This window comes from Triticum aestivum, chromosome 4A, assembly GCF_018294505.1.
Source record: "Triticum aestivum cultivar Chinese Spring chromosome 4A, IWGSC CS RefSeq v2.1, whole genome shotgun sequence".
Classification (NCBI taxonomy): domain Eukaryota; kingdom Viridiplantae; phylum Streptophyta; class Magnoliopsida; order Poales; family Poaceae; genus Triticum; species Triticum aestivum.
Window position 1 is genome coordinate 252,194,901 of NC_057803.1, and position 17,469 is coordinate 252,212,369.

Sequence of the window (17,469 nt, forward strand, 5' to 3'; positions counted from 1 at the left end):
CCTCCCTCCATCCCTTGTCTTGTTGTTCTTGTAGAATGTAGGTAATTTGAATGTAGGTTTTATAATGTAGACATTATAGAATGTAGGTTTTTAATAGAATAATTTTTTAGGTCATTTGAGTAAATGTATACTTTATTTTGACTATTTTAGGTGTTTTGAATGGAATAGGAAATTTGAGGACTTTCGAATATAAACTTTAGTAATAGAAATGGTTAAGGTATAGAAATTTTTCAATATAGAAATGTATCAGAATGCCATATGAGAAATTTAGTACCAGAAATTTTTAGTAAGAAAATTTAGGTATGTAAATTTTTAGTAAGAAATATTAGTTATGCTTCTTAACCAAATGAAATGTTCAGGTTATAAGATATATTGATTTTTTTTGTAAATGTAGGTCTTTTGAATCAGCATAATAATGTTTAGTTGATAGCTTATAGGGTTTCACTAAGTCCTATAATCAGGATAATAATGTTTTTGTTTATATTTTGTTTTTGCAGAAATGAAGGAGTCCCTACATCATCCCTGTCATCGTCCACGTCACCGACACCCTCCGACCTTGAGGTGAGAGCAGCCAAATCCCCATGACGTTGATGTCGATGCTGATGTGGATGTTTTCATAAATGTAGTAGTAGTAGATGAGTAAGGAAGTTCTGACAATGGAGAGGTGCCAAGTTGTCACATGAGTTCATTGATTGCCTCCTCCATTGGACCAATTTTCTTAAAGTCCATCCCATGTGCGACAAAGTACTCCCGCTTTAATATTCTACTTCAATACTTTTATTTCATTAATGCTTTTGAAAAATGTCGACAAAATGGATGCATAGATGCATTTTGCAGGGAACACCTCCGAGTGGCCTATGTTTTGCTGGAATGTTGATTCATTTTCGTTCCAGCAAATTTCAAGCTTTCGATATGTCCTATTTTAGCCAAGGTCATGCCGGATTTTTCCGTGAATTTTGACATGACTTGTGCTAGAATATGTAGGAAATATCGAGTGGCCCTAATTTTCTGGAAAGATAATTAAACGACATTTCAGGTTGACTTTAAGTCTGTCAGGGCTCCATACGTGACAGTCAAAAAATCAGTGAGGGAGTGTCCACCATATGTGAGAGAGGAAGAAGAATCCCGACTGTTGTCGTGGGGGTAGCTTTTTCTTCATTCCAAGGTGTTAGACATTTTGGGGTAATGCACTTTAGTGTGATAGGAGCATCTACCATCACCGATGGTCGCAAATGTCAGAGAGGAAGAATCCCGATTGTTGTCATGGGGGTCGCTTCTCCTTCATTCCCGTGTGCTAGACAGTTTGGTGTAATGCACTCGGGGACGAAGGGAGAAGCGACCATCACCGACGGTCGAATATATACACCACATGAGCTGAGAGTTTTCAAGAAAAGACTCAACAGACCTATAGTCAACCCGTGATGAATAATAATGGTCTAATTTATAGTTTTTGTAGTATATATATTGAATTTTCGAAGTTTAATCTTTGAATTATGAACATAGGAAATGTCTGACGACGATGATAGGATCCCGGAGTGTGACTACTGCAGCGATGACCGCGGTTTATGCGACATGCCTCACATGCAAGACGGTCGGTGCTTCAGTATTAAGCTCGATGAGACCTTCAATGTTGAAACAGTATGCAACATCGATAACTCTTTTTTTTGTAATTAAGCATGACTTCTACTTCTTTAACATGTAATTTTGTCTTTTACAATTCGACTAGTGCATCCCCTGCCATGCAAGATGCCATGTCTTGGAGAAGCTGAATTTCGAAGATCATGAGAATATGGAGACAAAGAGAGTTCACCTCAGGACCCATCATGGTTATGCTTTTGTCATAAAGCTATATAATGCGGTGAACTACACCCAATTTGGTTGGTCGAAGTGGGAAGCGTTGTGCAAGGCGTATGGTTTTCAAGAGGGTATGCATGTCACCTTCTATCTTGGTGATCCTAAAGATGATATCGACGAAGATAATGTCGATGAAGATAATATCGACGAAGCTAATCTTGACATTTGGGTCCTTGTTGATACGCTTCCACTTCTGCCTCTATATGAGTTTCTCAAATATATTTATTAAGTAAGTTATATTGTTTATATAAAAATAGTTGACAACTTATATATTTCCTTGACAACTTATTTCCATTCTTCAAAAAATGTTCGGAAAATAGTAGACATAACCTACTACACTAATGGCTCTGAAGTAACTTACGAGGAGAAAGATCATCTTATCTCCTTCTTTATTGATGTTGAGACTTTCAATAAGAATTATGAAACTCCTCCACATTATGGTCAATATGTGCCACCATTCCATGTGTTGAACTACGCCAACATCCATAGAAATGGCATGGTAAGATTTTATTATTATTATTATGACACCAATGCATCTTTTCCATACATTTTTCTAAAGCTAAACTACATTGCTAACTATGTTACTATTATGATCTTGAACATAAAATCCCGAAGAATTGTGTGCCTCATCGGATGGATACGAAAGGTCATATGGATGTTGTTAGCTTACGGCCAAGTCCGCCTACGGCTCACCGTTGTTCATATAAGATTTCTCAAAGAGAGGAAGACCTCACGATCAAAGAATGGAAAAATGTTATGAATGATCGCCTCGGAGCCACATTCCGCTGTGGTGAAGCTTCATGGTGGTGTTGGGAGCCTCCAATTCGTTTGTGGAGATAGCCTTATTTGTAAAGGATCGATTGCCGCCTTCAAGGGCACCACTAGTGGAATCATGGCATCCCGCATTGTGTGAGGGCATGAGGAGAATACGGTGGCCCTAGTGGCTTCTTGGGGAGCATTGTGCCTCCACACTGCTCCAATAGAGACGTACTTCCCCTCAAAGGAAAGGAACTTCGGTAACACATCCTCGTCCCCACCTGCTCCACTTATGGTTATCTCTTACCTTTATTTTGTGCAAGTTTTACTTGTGTTGTATGATACGTCTCCAACATATCTATAATTTTTTATTGTTCCATGTTGTTTATATTATCATTCTTGGATGTTTTACAATCATTTTATAGCAACTTTATATATTTTTTGTTGGACTAACCTATTTACATAGTGCCCAGTGCCAGCTGTTGTTTTTTGCTTGTTTTTACTTCACAGGAAATCAATACCAATCAGAGTCCAAATGCAGCAAAACTTCTTGGAGAATTTTTCTGGACCAGAAGACACCTGATGTGCCGAAGAAGTACCAAAGGGGGGCCACGAGGGGAGCACAACCAATCAGGGCGTGCCCAAGAGCCAGGCACGCCCAGGTGGGTTGTGCCCACCTCGGTGGCCTCCCGCACCGCCTCTTCGCCCTATAAATTCCCAAATATTCCAAAAACCCTAGGGGAGTCCATAGATCAAAAGTTCCACCGCGCAAGCCTCTGTAGGCACAAAAGGCAATCTAGACCCCGTCTGACACCCTCCTGGAGGTGGAAATAATCGTCGGTGGCCATCTTCACCATCCCAGCGGCCACCATGAGGAGGAGGGAGTAGTCCACCCTCGGGGTTGAGGGTTTGTACCAGTAGCTATATGTTTAATCTATCTCTCTCTCTCTCTCTCTCTCTTGTTCTAGAGATGGCATGATCTTGATGTATCACGGGCTTTGTTAATATAGTTGGATCATATGGTGTTCTCCCCTCTCTATCTTGTTGTGAATTGAGTTTTCCCTTTGAGATTTCATTCTTATCGGATTGAATACTTTAAAGGATTTAAGAACACTTTATGTATGTCTTGCTATGAATACCCATGGTGACAATGGGGTATCATATTGATTTACCTGATATATGTTTTGGCACTCAACTCGCGGATTCCCGAGGTGACATTGGGGTAATATATGCATAGGGGCTGATGCACGCTCTTGTCTTAGTTTCTCCGGTAGAAATCTTGGGGCACTCTTTGAGGTTATTTGTGTTGGATTGAGTATTATGAATCTGAAATTATTTGGTGTTATCTTAGTACAAACTCTTGATAGATCGATCGGAAATGATAACTTTGTGTTATTTTAGTACGAACTCTCGATATATCGATCAGAAAGGATAAGTTGATGTTATTTTAGTACGAACTCTTGGATAGATCAATTGGAAAGAATAGCTTCGAGGTGGTTCCGTACCCTACCAACAATTTTGGTCGGCGTCCTTGGAACGGGGGTCCCTAGACTTGCCTGCCTGCGGCCCACGGCGTGGCTCTACCAGCGGCCCTGTATGGCCCATCTTCACCAGCAAACACTCAAGACCCTCGCAAGGGGCCAAGCCTCGCGAGGTAGACGATGCAAGATCTCCTCGGGGGCGGCCTCACCAGGATGGCTCATGAGGGGCGGAGAGATCAATGCAAGGGACACCATGTGAGGTTCCTGTGATGCAAGCCATGACGACCAAGGCCAGGCGGGCACCAGGCGGGCGCCAGCGCACAGTGTCCTCGTTTCCCCTTTGGTGCTAAAGAAGCAAGCGCAGGCGCGGAGTCCCGAGGTGTCAAGCAAAGGTTTCCATATCGGTGCAACGAGACCAAGACCAACAGGACGGCAGGACGGATGTCACCATGGAGCCCAAGACGGCGTCATCACCAGAGCCTTTGGCAGGCGAAGACCATCTTTTGTCAGGATAGCTTGTGCTAGGTGTCCCTTTAAACTGGCGGTTGTGGGATCTCTTCCCGCCTAATATTTGGGAAGAGGACACGGGCCTCTATAAATAGGACTAGCCACCACCTTAGAAGGGGGGTGATCCTCGACCACATCAACTCACCAAGCACAAGAACACCTCTCCTCAGGAGGCTTTTCTTCCCTTGTAACTGTTCATCCTCAGCCCAAGAGGCAATCCACCACACCACACTAGAGTAGGGTATTACACCACATCGGTGGCCCGAACCATTATAAATCTTGTGTCCCTTCGTTCCACGAGTTCGACGCGCTAAGCCTTGAGATCGCGGCAAGGGCGTGAGCCAGAGAGAGGAGAGATCTTCGTGCGCACCCTAGTGTTCGAACCTCAAGGGTTTTGCTAGAACCCGAAATCCGACAATTGGTGTGCCAGGTAGGGGTGCGCCGAAGCCTCTCTTCCATCAGCAGACCCGCCAGCACTCTGCAGCACCGATGTCCGGCGACCCGAAATCCGACATTTGGCGCGCCAGGTAGGGGTGCGCCGAAGCCTATCTTCCATCAGCCAATCCACCAGCACTCTACAGCACCGATGTCCGGCGACCCGAGGGCCAACGTCGATCGCTGGGCGGCCTGGCCAGCCCGGGCGGCGTCATCTGCCCAAGAAGACCTCAACTCTACACTCTAGGTGGCACGCGCACCGCCAAACGCCGTAGGGCGCGGGCTGCTTGGTCCGACACCTTCCACCCTTACCCCGCGGCGCGCATGAGCCGCCGCAAGGGCTTCAAGCTAGGTCGCGGCGACGGCGTCGCACTCCTGACGGGAACAATCGAACATGAGGGCCGCGCTCACAGTGGCATGGGAGCTGCTGCGATGCCGACTGATGGAGGGCGGTCGGGATGCGTTGCTAGAGCATGTTGCCGAGCTATTGGATACCGCAGCTAGGAGTACGCCGCCTTTTTGCTCCTTGCTTACGCCTCAGGCTGCGGCCGGATCGCACGGTGGGCTTCGTCACGCCCGCACGCCCCCAGGCGCACCAGGCGGTTTCGTCGGCACCAGCGGTACCAGCGGAGCCGGACACCCAACCACACTTGCGCCTCCCCCAATGAGCACAGGCGTAAGCATCACCACCCACGGTCCCAGCAGGATGCCGCCCTACCATCCCGGCACGCTAATCCAAGCGACGTGGAGTGTGGCGCACCTCAGCGAGGTTTCCAGGGCGACGGCTCCGGAGGCCTGTGTGCCCCGCATGATGGGCCAGGAGTACACACCGCAGGATGACCCCGGTTCGTTCCTCGAGCCAGGCTAGGAAGAGGAGACGCTGGAAGCTGAGGCCTTCCAGGAGCCATCCGGGAGCCTTGCCGTCCACACCGGCGACAATAGCTATAGGGTACCACTAATTTCTCAGGAGCAGGCTTACACTAACCATGGGTCGCAAGTGAATCAGGTCACAGCAGTGGACGACGGCCCCAGCACAGCAGCCCCCCCTCTCAACAGGGGAAGGGCATTGGGGGCTGCGGGGGAGGAGCCATGAGCAAGGCCCCTCCCCGCATCATATGGAGAAAGGCGTCGCCTGGAGGTAGGTCCTCTGCTGGGGAGGCACTGACGAGCCTTACCCCTGGTAGAGGGCCCGTGGTCGTCGAGGGCGCCGCTAGCGTCCCCTTTTCCCCTTGGTATCGTCCTGGTTTCCGGACGCCCCAACGGTGGTCGAGGGCGGTGCAAGGCGGGCCCCTCGCCTGGCGATATGAAGTAAGGCTCACCCCTGTGAAGGTCTCCGCTCGTGACACTCTAACGTAATGTGACACCCCAAAATTTTGGCCTTGTTTTAATGGAATAAAATTTTGCCAGGATTTAAAACTTTGAATTTTTTAGCTCCATTTTGATTTTGTTTAAATCATTTCCTTCCCTGTTATGATGAGTTTTTCCCAGAGAGAAAACTTTTCAAAAATGTTGTTGGACTTGTTTAACCTCTCAAGAAAAACTTTCCTTTTATCAGTGTAACTAATTAAATAATTAGGTTGCTTGATCTTTATTTTCTTAAAAAGGGTTTTCTAGGTTAAATGGCCATATTTGAACTACAACCATTTGATAAATTCACTTAAAATTCCCACAAAAATTTGGAGATGTCATGTGATGTTTTTAAATCACTTTTATGCTAAAATATATTTCATTCATGAAATATTTTGAGCCCTACACTCAATTTTTCATCTCTGGTCCAGAGTGCTTTTTGCACTACAACCTATTTAAATATTTCTTTAAAACTTCTACAAAAATTAGGGGAGGTCAGTAGGAGCCTATTGTTTCACTTTGTGCAAAAACCTATTTATGTTCTTTGAAAAATTTGAGTGAATCAACCTCATCTTCATTCTGGACCAACTTGATGGTTTGTACAGCAACCATGTTTTTACTTGCTCTTTAACCCTTGATCTTTTCTCCTACTTGTAGTCCCCCATGTTAAACCCTTAAGTCCAGGAGCATGCACCTTTTGGATCATTTTTGGTTCATGAAATAATGTCATATATTTCCTGTCCAGAATTGAAATTCTGCTAAAGTTACACTAACAAGTTTCTGCTTTTGACCAAATAACCTCACCACTCTCTCTTTCATCCACAGAGACTTCCATCTGGAGTTTTTGACCATTCCAAGACCTGCCTGAGTGCCCTTAGCATTTTGTCAAACACCTGGTGTGCATGGCCAGTTTTGACATGATTTTGTCTTTGCATTGTGACCTTGCACCTCGGATCATACTAGCATGTCCACTAGGATTCCAATTGCTCCTAACCTGGGTCTGTTAATTGCCAGCCTCGACCGCGACCTCTAGCGTGCTCTGGCATAGTGTCGAACACGTCCCGTGCACGCCCGGAGCACGAGCAGAGCGCGCGTATTGCACGACCCGCGCCCGAGCTGACACGCTGGCCCCACGGCTTTGGCCCGCTCTGCAGAACCTCACCACATACTCCCCTTCTCACCACTACGCGCCAAGCCGCTCCTCGCCACGCCCGGCAAGCCAAGAGCTAGCCGCCGCCGCCGCCCGACAGCCCTGCGCCGTGCAGCGCCGCCCAAGCCACCCCGGCTCGCCACCTGCCCCTGTGAGTAGTGCGTGCTCATCCGCAGCTTCGTCCCCTAGCGCTCGTCGCCGCCACGTCGCCCTAGCCACAGAGAGGCAGTTCGCCGGAGAGCTTATCCACGGCCGCCGCGGAACCAACCTCGTCGCGCTATAAATGGACACCCCGAGCCCCTCTGAGCACGCACGCGACCTCAGACCACCCCTATGGCACTCCCCTAGCTCGCATTCGACCCGGGGAGGCCTCCTTCCTCATCTCCGGCAACTCCTGCCGCCGCCACCGCCCTGGCCAATCCGGCACCTCCAGTATTTCCCCCTCTCCGTTCTCTTCACCAAGAGCTTCCACATCCTCCCGTGAGCCCTTTCCCCTACTTGATTTTGATCGGGAGCCAACGCCGCCACAAAGTCACTTCGCCACCGAAGCCTTCTTCCGCCGCGGAGCTCGCCGCCGGCCGCTCACTCCGTCCCCGCCAACCCAACGACTACCGAGAGGACCGCCCCAACCTTACGGATCCATCCCCACCCTCAGGGGCCCGCGAGGAGCAGCCAAACGCCGGCGACGATCGCCGGAGCCCCGCTCCGCTCGGGCAAAGGAGGGAGACGACGCGCGGCGACTGGTCAAACCTGACCAGTGGGCCAGGCAGGCCCACTGTCAGTGACACCCCGCGCCGCCCGCGTGGTTAAGTGGAGGCGTAAAGCCCCAAGTACGCCTCCTCTGCACCGAAAGCGTATTTCTATCTGAACCGTTTTCTTTTCTGTTTTATTTTAAATAACAGATTTGACCAAATCTTTGACTGGCTATAACTTTTTAAATATAACTCCAAATGAGTTGATTCTTTTTCCTACCTTCCTTAAATTTGGTCTAGTTTACTTTAAGATTTATTTGAAAAAATTTCAAACAACTTTTTGGTTCTGTTTTTGAAATGTGTGTTAATTCAAATATATTTTTAAATAGGATTTTGGGGAGAGAGAAGAAGCTTTCAAAAGTTTTCGAGAGCACCTCACCCCTCCACAACATTGAAGGCAAGCATTCTGAACCCCGACATAATATTTTTGGTGTGATCGTTGATACATTTATAACACCACCGCATTTTGAAGGACTTGTTATTTCATGTGATATGATCATATGCATGGGTGCATGTTGTTGATTTCCATGCTGTTGGAAATGGATTCACTTGTGATGATAATCATCCTCATGTGCCTTGCATGCATACCGGCAGGAACCCGGGAAAAACCTCGGCCTTGGGTAGGCATGAGTTTGTCGCCGGTCTCCGTCGGGACGGTTATGTCTGGTATGGCATGGTAAGGTGATATGAGCGGTGACTCTGTTGGATGAAATATATTCGTCATGCTAATCATGCAGGGAATACTTGAACCTCCTGAGTCGACCGTAGATCGAGTCTTGTTCCAGTAACCCCCATACTTGTTTCGTACTACCACTCGTCTCTACAGCAAGTAGAGTACGGTTCAGTAAGTTGTCAACCTCTTTCCAGCACACACCGTATAGAGAGGCCATGGTGGAAGATACCGGTTGTAGCTGGTAGGCAGGCCACCTGGTCCGGGGGCATGGGTGTTTCCGGTTGGGACCGAGAGGGGAGGCCACCCCTTAGAGCGCGCGATATAAATTTGATCCCATGCTACGCGAGGTTGTAGCCTCCCCACTTAGAGTTTGCTCAACAGGTGTCGTGGGTGATTCCAGACACGTGTGAGATAAGCTGGTGTGTGCAAGTTAGGTGTGTTTTCAACAAAAAGACCGTAGACGGAATTAGTCCCGATGGACTAAAGAGATCCGTTACTCGTGGGTAAAGAGTACACCCTCTGCAGAGAATAAACCTATTCGAATAGCCGTGTCCATGGTTAAGGATTACAGTCTGGGATGGGTCAGGTGTCGGTCTTAGTGTCGGTCTTCGGAGGTGAAACTGTTAACCAGAAAATGGAATTACTACTCGTGACTTGTGATATCTATGATGATTATTATTATTGTTAACTAACCCATGATATTATTGTTATTATCGGGTATCTCTGGGATGGTTCTACCTCCAGGGATATTCATTATGATTGTTTCTTTTAAAGCCCTTTATGTGGCATCGCTCAGACGCCCGACTGTGGCATTTCTTTTAAAGCCCTTTATGTGGTGTCGCTCAGACGCCCGACTGTGGCATTTCTTTTAAAGCCCTTTATGTGGCGTCGCTCAGACGCCCGACTGTGGCATTTCTTTTAAAGCCCTTTATGTGGCGTCGCTCAGACGCCCGACTGTGGCATTTCTTTTAAAGCCCTTTATGTGGTGTCGCTCAGACGCCCGACTGTGGCATTTCTTTTAAAGCCCTTTATGTGGCGTCGCTCAGACGCCCGACTGTGGCATTTCTTTTAAAGCCCTTTATGTGGCGTCGCTCAGACGCCCGACTATGGCATTTCTTTTAAAGCCCTTTATGTGGTGTCGCTCAGACGCCCGACTGTGGCATTGCTTGTTATTTATTACATAAATTTTACTACTACTATGTATTGCATTTTCTTTTTATAAATAACCGCCTGCACGCATCAATATTTTATTTACTATTTTTGACTGACGTCATGAGCATAAAATATTTTCAGCACATCATTGTTATATTATACATGTATTCATAATGTTTGCGAGTACAGTCAAAGTACTCACTGGCTTGTCCCTGGCTATTGTCTTGGCCAGATTATCTTGCACGGAGATGAGCGACGCGATGCCAGCCCCGGAACCCACTCAATGGAGATAGCAGCCTCGCGAAGATAGGAATTAACCTGGTCAGCTGTTCCCGTGGGAAATGGAGTCCCATAGACACTGATGTTTCACAACCCGCTTCCGCCATCAACCACTAGAAACCATTTGTTGTACTCACAGGCCAGAATGGTCTTGTACTACATATTTATTTTTGTATTTTGCTTGGAATTTCTGTATCAAGTTGGAGCCTCATCAGCTAACAGTAATCCTTGGGCTGATGAGCACGACGGTCTTTTCTGGAAATTTATTACCCGGAAAACCCGGTCGTGGCAGACTTGGTATCAGAGCCAGGCTTCCATTGGCTAATCCTATCTTAGCCAGGTCAATAAACTAGGCAAACCAACCCACCAGACCTTAACCAAACCCCAGCCAAGCTTCTCGTGCAAGATAGCCACACAGTGACCCAACACTTTTGGCAGTCGGTGCCCAACCTATCAACCTAACCTGTCACTCATGCGCCAGTGACCGGCCCCTAAATAATCCTTTCTCGCAAGCATTCGAAGGAAGATTCCGTCCCCTTTTCCCTATAAAAAGGGGCGCGCTAACACCAAACCAGCACACACAGCCGCTACCCCAAACCGAGCCACTATGCCTGGACCTATAGTGCACAACGAAACCACAGCAACCAACCTTGGAGGTTTTGTGACCATCCTCGCAAACCTCACCCGTCGTGCCTACGCGTTAGAGGAGCCACCAGAATATGTTGTGTATCAAGGACCCATGAGCGGTGAAGACCGCCAATTCTGGGCCACTGTGCACATTTACGGTAGGAGTCTAACACCCGAGCGCCCCTACCGGTTCACCAAAAGAACAACATCCTTTGAGCCACAAGCCATCCAGCTAGCCGCTCGAGAGGCTATAGTTCATCTCAGGCACTTGTCGCCCAGAGTTAACTGTCGCTCGTTCCACTACTATCCCAGACGTGAAGGGTATGGTAGACCACCCCAAGTTGCCAATGGAGATCACGAGACGGACCCCGCATTATTGCACCTAGTGCGCTATGTAAGTGCACTAGAGGCACTGTTCGACCAGATCACTGTTGATCTGATCGCAGCTCGTGGAGAGCTGGTTCGTCGAGCCCCGGCGAGAGAAGAAAACGGGCCCAACACCGACAACCCAGTCGTGCTGTTTGGACAACCGATCGAGACCCCGAGATCTGCCCCAGCCATCGGCCAAGGTGCTGCGATAACCCCAGAAGTGCTTCGTCGCATATTGGGAGCACACTCCAACGGGGTTGTGGCCAACAATCCCCGCGATGGTCATCATCACTACCCCGACCCTGCAGTTCCTCCGCCATCTCCGACTAATCCCGGCAGAGAGACACGTGGAGAAGCCTTGACATCCACCAGGCACGCCCGTTTAGACATAAACGAGGTAGACTAAGCCGTATGAGTAGCACCAAGTTTCAATGTATCCTCGCTTTGTAATCATGCGACCGTGTATATTAACGCAGCCTGTCGTTGTGCCTCTTTCTTAATAGTAGCCTTGCATAATTGGTCAGTGCATAGCTGCATATTTTTCCGGGCACAACTACCCAAAACCAACCCGACGGCAACCACAGTAACACGTCTCTTTATGAGATATGTGTATCTCTGACACTGACCCGACCTTTGGAGCTAAGCTGGCAAATTTATTACCATTCACCACGGTGAAACGACCCGGCTCCATTGCTATATAAAGGCCACCTTGTGACCTTACCCAGCAACCCTCACTTTGTGCACAACACTCACGCTCTTTCCTGTCATGCCGAACCTCAGCATTCATCTGAGAACCCCAGATGCAACTCCAGGTAGCTTTGTCAAAATATTGTGGGATTTTACCCGCAGTACCATGGGTTCTACCCAGCCACCTCAGTACGAGCTGTTCAAATCAAGGATCACCCCATCCACCTCGGAATATTGGGCAGCAGTACACATTCCTCCTGTAGACCCCAACCAAGATCCAACGGAAGTTTCCTTCATGGGGAAATCTATGCCAACCCCACACTTGGCCATAGAGGCTGCTGCGAAAGAAGCGATTGCTCGTCTTTGATCCGCAGTACCCTATGCCCGCGAACGAGGATATCATTACTTTCCGAGTCATGCAGCACCCGGAGAAGTAATGTCTTTTCCCGGTGGACGTATTGAGAGAGACCCAGTTCTGGCCAACCTTATCCAGTACATAATTGCTCAAGAGCATTTAAACTAGCGAGTGATGGATTATCTCCAGAGCCTCGCAGATTTAAATCCTCAGATTGCCATCGGCAGACCACTGAGACCCGACACGGAGAGACGCATACATCGACTGGTCAATCCACTGCCTCCAATTGAAGAAGAATGTATCCCTTTACCAGAGACATTTTATCAGGACCCCGCCCAGTTACCATTTTCATTTTAGACGTCACTACTGTATTTGTTCTTTGCAGCATTTATTTATGTGTGTGACTTATGCGTAATACCCTGAGTTTGTACGACGAGTCAATTATTTGGCTTCTGCTAATGTGTGTAGTTTTTGTTGTGGTTTATGCTCCTTTAAATTAACTGTTTTTCCCTCGCAAAACCCTGGAGTGAGATTTTCTTTTCCCTGAGTTGCTACATCTACACTTTCTCACGACGTGGATTATTTAATTTCACTCAGCACCACGAGCAGACTCACAACCATAATCATTCGGACACATACACTGTTTGCAAAACTTTGCAACGGTGTTACATCCAGCTAATCACCCCCTAACAACAGTTAGCACCCAGCACACCCCATCTACTCCTCATGATCACCACCATCGCGGAGAACCAACACCCGAGCCGCAGCATCGCGATACTCGTCGAAGATTATCGCGCACAGGAGCACAGAGAGCCCCAGCAGCGTCGCCAGCCCTCCGCATATCAGGATCACAAACCAGTCCGGCATCGCCTCCGCCATTAGAGCCTCGACCGAGCTTCTGTAAGCAGTAATGGAGAAAGAAGGAGGAGGAGAAGTGAGGCCAGGTGTGAGGAAGAAGAGAGAGGCACCCCGGCCGTTTTTATAGCTCGAGCTCGGTGTACGGTGGGCGAAGTCCACCAACGCCGCTCGTCGCCGATCGCCGGTGTTCGGAGTCGAATCTGCGACCAGTGCCGACAGCGCGCTGGCCCGCGAGGTGAGTGCACGCTGCACCGGCAGCTAGCACGCCGCGCACTACCACGGTACGGCCTAGATGCCCTACACACTAGGCGTCGCCGGTGGAGAAAGCGCGCGGGAGAGAGGAGGAAGAAAGGGCCAGAGGGAGAAGAAGAGGAGACTGACAGTGGACCCCGGGTCCACTTGTCGGCCAGAGAGAGCACTGTGCTCTCGGGTACAACCAGCATATATCTAAATTTAGGAGTTATCCTAAATTTATATCCAGCGTAGAAACCACCCGTTTTTGTCCCGAACCGTAGACTTTTCCGCGCAGCCCCAGTTTTTCACACTGTGGTTTTTCACCACTTATTGCCCTCTCACTGTAGCCACATCGTCATTGCGTAATTATTTTCTTAACACCGCTTTTAGCAAATCTCGAGGACGACATTTTTTTAAGGGGGTTAGTATTGTGACACCCCAAAATTTTGGCCTTGTTTTAATGGAATAAAATTTTGCCAGGATTTAAAACTTTGAATTTTTGAGCTCCATTTTGATTTTGTTTAAATCATTTCCTTCCCTGTTATGATGAGTTTTTCCCAGAGAGAAAACTTTTCAAAAATGTTGTTGGACTTGTTTAACCTCTCAAGAAAAACTTTCCTTTTATCAGTGTAACTAATTAAATAATTAGGCTGCTTGATCTTTATTTTCTTGAAAAGGGTTTTCTAGGTTAAATGGCCATATTTGAACTACAACCATTTGATAAATTCACTTAAAATTCCCACAAAAATTTGGAGATGTCATGTGATGTTTTTCACTTTTATGCTAAAATATATTTCATTCATGAAATATTTTGAGCCCTACACTCAATTTTTCATCTCTGGTCCAGAGTGCTTTTTGCACTACAACCTATTTAAATATATCTTTAAAACTTCTACAAAAATTAGGGGAGGTCAGTAGGAGCCTATTGTTTCACTTTGTGCAAAAACCTATTTATGTTCTTTGAAAAATTTGAGTGAATCAACCTCATCTTCATTCTGGACCAACTTGATGGTTTGTACAGCAACCATGTTTTTACTTGCTCTTTAACCCTTGATCTTTTCTCCTACTTGTAGTCCCCCATGTTAAACCCTTAAGTTCAGGAGCATGCACCTTTTGGATCATTTTTGGTTCATGAAATAATGTCATATATTTCCTGTCCAGAATTGAAATTCTGCTAAAGTTACACTAACAAGTTTCTGCTTTTGACCAAATAACCTCACCACTCTCTCTTTCATCCACAGAGACTTCCATCTGGAGTTTTTGACCATTCCAAGACCTGCCTGAGTGCCCTTAGCATTTTGTCAAACACCTGGTGTGCATGGCCAGTTTTGACATGATTTTGTCTTTGCATTGTGACCTTGCACCTCGGATCATACTAGCATGTCCACTAGGATTCCAGTTGCTCCTAACCTGGGTCTGTTAATTGCCAGCCTCGACCGCGACCTCTAGCGTGCTCTGGCATAGTGTCGAACACGTCCCGTGCACGCCCGGAGCACGAGCAGAGCGCGCGTATTGCACGACCCGCGCCCGAGCTGACACGCTGGCCCCACGGCTTTGGCCCGCTCTGCAGAACCTCGCCACATACTCCCCTTCTCACCACTACGCGCCAAGCCGCTCCTCGCCACGCCCGGCAAGCCAAGAGCTAGCCGCCGCCGCCGCCCGACAGCCCTGCGCCGTGCAGCGCCGCCCAAGCCACCCCGGCTCGCCACCTGCCCCTGTGAGCAGTGCGTGCTCATCCGCAGCTTCGTCCCCTAGCGCTCGTCGCCGCCACGTCGCCCTAGCCACAGAGAGGCGGTTCGCCGGAGAGCTTATCCACGGCCGCCGCGGAACCGACCTCGTCGCGCTATAAATGGACACCCCGAGCCCCTCTGAGCACGCACGCGACCTCGGACCACCCCTATGGCACTCCCCTAGCTCGCATTCGACCCGGGGAGGCCTCCTTCCTCATCTCCGGCAACTCCTGCCGCCGCCACCGCCCCGGCCAATCCGGCACCTCCAGTATTTCCCCCTCTCCGTTCTCTTCACCAAGAGCTTCCACATCCTCCCATGAGCCTTTTCCCCTACTTGATTTTGATCGGGAGCCAACGCCGCCACAAAGTCACTTCGCCACCGAAGCCTTCTTCCGTCGCGGAGCTCGCCGCCGGCCGCTCACTCCGTCCCCGCCAACCCAACGACTACCGGGAGGACCGCCCCAACCTTACGGATACATCCCCACCCTCGGGGGCCCGCGAGGATCAGCCAAACACCGACGATGATCGCCGGAGCCCCGCTCCGCTCGGGCAAAGGAGGGAGACGACGCGCGGCGACTGGTCAAACCTGACCAGTGGGCCAGGCAGGCCCACTGTCAGTGACACCCCGCGCCGCCCGCGTGGTTAAGTGGAGGCGTAAAGCCCCAAGTACGCCTCCTCTACACCGAAAGCGTATTTCTATCTGAACCGTTTTCTTTTCTGTTTTATTTTAAATAACAGATTTGACCAAATCTTTGACTGGCTATAACTTTTTAAATATAACTCCAAATGAGTTGATTCTTTTTCCTACCTTCCTTAAATTTGGTCTAGTTTATTTTAAGATTTATTTGAAAAAATTTCAAACAACTTTTTGGTTCTGTTTTTGAAATGTGTGTTAATTCAAATATATTTTTAAATAGGATTTTGGGGAGAGAGAAGAAGCTTTCAAAAGTTTTGGAGAGCACCTCACCCCTCCACAACATTGAAGGCAAGCATTCTGAACCCCGGCATAATATTTTTGGTGTGATCGTTGATACATTTATAACACCAGCGCATTTTGAAGGACTTGTTATTTCATGTGATATGATCATATGCATGGGTGCATGTTGTTGATTTCCATGCTGTTGGAAATGGATTCACTTGTGATGATAATCATCCTCATGTGCCTTGCATGCATACCGGCAGGAACCCGGGAAAAACCTCGGCCTTGGGTAGGCATGAGTTTGTCGCCGGTGTCCGTCGGGACGGTTATGTCTGGTATGGCATGGTAAGGTGATATGAGCGGTGACTCTGTTGGATGAAATATATTCGTCATGCTAATCATGCAGGGAATACTTGAACCCCCTGAGTCGACCGTAGATCGAGTCTTGTTCCAGTAACCCCCATATTTGTTTCGTACTACCACTCGTCTCTACAGCAAGAAGAGTACGGTTCAGTAAGTTGTCAACCTCTTTCCAGCACACACCGTACAGAGAGGCCATGGTGGAAGATACCGGTTGTAGCTGGTAGGCAGGCCACCTGGTCCGGGGGCATGGGTGTTTCCGGTTGGGACCGAGAGGGGAGGCCACCCCTTAGAGCGCGCGATATAAATTTGATCCCATGCTACGCGAGGTTGTAGCCTCCCCACTTAGAGTTTGCTTAACAGGTGTCGTGGGTGATTCCAGACACGTGTGAGATAAGCTGGTGTGTGCAAGTTAGGTGTGTTTTCAACAAAAAGACCATAAACGGAATTAGTCCCGATGGACTAAAGAGATCCGTTACTCGTGGGTAAAGAGTACACCCTCTACAGAGAATAAACCTATTCGAATAGCCGTGTCCATGGTTAAGGATTACAGTCTGGGATGGGTCAGGTGTCGGTCTTAGTGTCGGTCTTCGGAGGTGAAACTGTTAACCAGAAAATGGAATTACTACTCGTGACTTGTGATATCTATGATGATCATTATTATTGTTGACTAACCCATGATATTATTGTTATTATCGGGTATCTCTGGGATGGTTCTACCTCCAGGGCTATTCATTATGATTGTTTCTTTTAAAGCCCTTTATGTGGCGTCACTCAGACGCCCGACTGTGGCATTTCTTTTAAAGCCCTTTATGTGGTGTCGCTCAGACGCCTGACTGTGGCATTTCTTTTAAAGCCCTTTATGTGGCGTCGCTCAGACGCCCGACTGTGGCATTTCTTTTAAAGCCCTTTATGTGGCGTCGCTCAGACGCCCGACTATGGCA